Below are 3,443 nucleotides of genomic sequence, written 5' to 3' on the forward strand. Positions count from 1 at the left end.
GAACAGATCGTCTATGCGCGGTAGGGGATATCGGTTCTTGATCGTGAGTTTGTTCAGCTCCCGATAATCGATGCACATGCGAAAGGATCCGTCCTTCTTTTTCACGAATAGGACCGGTGCTCCCCATGGTGAGAAGCTTGGTCTGATGAAGCCCTTGCTCACCAGCTCGTTTAATTGACTGGACAGTTCATGCATCTCGGTTGGGGCTAAACGGTAAGGCGACTTTGCTACTGGAGTAGCTCCGGGGATTAAGTCGATTCTGAAATCAACTTGGCGCTCTGGTGGAATTCATGGAAGATCTTCTGGGAAAATATCTGGGAAGTTGCAGACTTCCGGAATGTCTTTAATGTTCTTTGGTTCTTGTTTCTGGTCTACTACGTGGTCTAGAAAGGCATGGTATTCCTTGCGAATATATTTTTGTGCTTTAACACAGGAGATGATTTGAAAATTTGAACTAGGTTTGTCTCCATATATGACAAGAGTTTCGTTGTTGGGCAGGTTGAGACGAACGGCCTTTTCGTGACAAAGAATATCGGCATGGTGAAGACTTAATCAGTCCATACCGATGATTACATCAAAACTTCTTATCGAAATGGGCATAAGGTTGATTTGAAATAATTGTTCGTTTAAGTTTAATGTGCACCCTACATACATATCGCTTGTGCTTTCCGTTTTACCGTTAGCCATTTCTACAGTGAATATTTTATTGAGTGGTTGGGGACTTTGATTAAGTAGGTGTTTGAATTTATGACTCACAAAACTTCTCTCCGCACCGCAGTCAAAGAGTATGCATGCATAAATGTTGTTGAGGAGAAACGTACCTGTAACCACCGTTGGGTCGGCTATTGCTTCATTTTGACCTATTGCCAGCACTCTCCCAACACCGCCAACGTTCCTTGTCTTGGGGCAGTCCCTCTTGAAATGCCCAGTTTCTCCACACCCATAACATGCATGGCTTATCCCAGTACCAGGAACTTGAGTGACTGGTCGCGCTGGTGCCTTACAGAAACGGGCTGTATGCCCTTTCCTGTCGCAGTTCTTACAGTGCATCTCGCGGCAATTACCGTGGTGATGGTAGTTGCATTTGCTGCACTTTGGCAGGTTCCTCGCATATTGTATTGTTGGCGCAGGGGTAGCAGGAGTTGTGGTGGGAGCAGTAGCAGCATGAACCGCAACCATTTGTTTCTTTGAAGGTTCTTGCGAAGTTTGCCCCTTTCTCTTGTTCCCGAATTTTTTCTTGTTGTTGTTGTTAGCATTGATATCGTTGTTGTTGTTCCCTTTGGTTGGTTCAACCATGATAGCCGTGACTCCTTGATAGACACCATGATCAACGAGAGATTGCGCCAGTTCCTTGGCATTGTCGAAGGTATTGGGTTTGGAAGCTAACACACTTCCTCGAAGTTGGGGTGATAGTCCCAGATGTACCTCTCCACCTTTTGGCTTTCCAGGATCAACATCACTGGGCAAAGTGTTATCAAATCACTGAATCTGTTGGTGTAGCCTGCGATGTCCGAGCCTACCATCGAAAGGCCCCACAATTCCTGTTCAAGCTTCTGAATCTCGCCTCTTGGGCAGTACTCTCGAAGGAGCATTCGTTTCAGGTTTTCCCAACCCATGGAGTTTTCCACCACTAGGGTTAGTGTCTTGACGTGGTCGTTCCATCATGTCTGGGCGCATTCAGAGAAAGTAAAAGCAGCAAATTTTACTTTTCTTTCTTCAGGGCATGCACAAATTTCGAATACAACTTCCGTTTTCTCTATCCATTGGGATAGAGCCAATACTCCCCCAGTCCCATAAAAGGGAATAGGTTTTCCGTTGGTGAAGTCTTTGTAAGTGCATACCCCTGAACGGCCTTGACCTTGACCATTTGTAAAGCTGTTTGTTCCTCCTCCCGACCCGTTGTTGCTCATTTGAGCCATCGCTGCGGTTACATCGGCGGTTACCGCAGTTTGGAACATAGCAACATCCATAATTGGAGGAGGTGGTGGAGGTGGTGTTGGAGTTGAGTTTCTGCGTGCTGATCTACGAGGAGGCATGTTCTGGTAGAGAAAATAAGAATGAATACTATAAGTTTCTAATGTTTTGACAATCGTGTGCTAGAGGGTTAGTTGTATTTAGTAATTTGTTTTGAGTTTAGTTTATGGTTTCAAGGTAGGTATAGTAATTTAGTTAATCCCATAAGTTTCGAGAGGTATATTGTCACAACTAGAAATTTTGTGTCTTGTAATCACTACACTCAAGTAAAATGTAGAATCAAAAACTTAAGAGCATGTATGATGCTTACTCTATGACAACAAAATTTCAATCCAATACACCATACAAGTACTACAAATAGTCAACAAGCAATTGGAAACCCTAGAAGTTCTTGTTAGGTCCATTTTGGACTAGGACTTCCTTGTTGGACTCAATGGACCAATAAGCTTCCAATTTGACTATCAAGGGATTAGAACCTTTAAATGGGCTCTAATTGGACCCAATTCCATTTAATTCAATATTTTGGGCCATATTGGGCCTAGAATGAAATAAATTATTTAAATGAACTATATTGGGCCATAATTAACCTAATTTAGCCTTAATAGGTCAAAAGAAAATCACATTTATAATTAATTGGGGGCCAAACATCACTTAACATAACCATGGAATGGGTTTAAGCATACAAGGCCCAATCCTCATCTTTTTCTCTCCATTCTCGGCCCAAGGCAAGCCCAAGAAGAAGAGTTGACTTTCCTATGCCACCTCATAATTGTCCATAGGTTTCCCATGCACCATCTCATGTTTTCATGCAAGTCAATTCAAGAGCCTCACTCCTCTCCTCTTTCTTCTTACTCTCGGCCGAACACAACACACACACACTCACAAAAATTTATTCCACTCTCTCTAATATCTTGAAGAACATCTCCTCCCTCCTTCTTCAAAAATTTCGAGAATCAAGAGCTTTTCAAGGAGGCTTTTCCCACAAACACATCATCTAAGGTAAGCTGATGACTAATCCATGATCTAGCTACTTCATTTCATCAAAAATCTCTTCTAAATCTATTCCAACTTGTGATCATGCACCTTAGAAGTCACTAAACTCGAGATCTACCAAGGAGACTTGCTAGGATCGAAACTTTCCCCTTTTCTCTCTTCAAAACCGAAACTACAACTCAAGGTGAGCTTCATACCCCCTATTTTTCGGTTTTTATAAGTTTTGTGGGGGGGAGGGGATACAAGCAAATATGTAGATCTATGAGTATATGTATGCGTTGTATGATTTCTATGTTTATTTACATGTTCTTATGTGATTATGGTGTTGAAACTAGTAAAAAAAGTCCTTAAAATCGAGATTTGCATTAGCATGTATGAAACAAGTGTTAAACATATTATTACACACAAATCATTTCTAGAAAAATAACCAAGTTGGTTAATATGAACTCCTTGGGCTAAAAATCCCATTTTTGGAC

The sequence above is a fragment of the Lactuca serriola genome, chromosome 3, assembly GCF_051521515.1.
Source record: "Lactuca serriola cultivar US96UC23 chromosome 3, Lser_US96UC23_V15, whole genome shotgun sequence".
Classification (NCBI taxonomy): domain Eukaryota; kingdom Viridiplantae; phylum Streptophyta; class Magnoliopsida; order Asterales; family Asteraceae; genus Lactuca; species Lactuca serriola.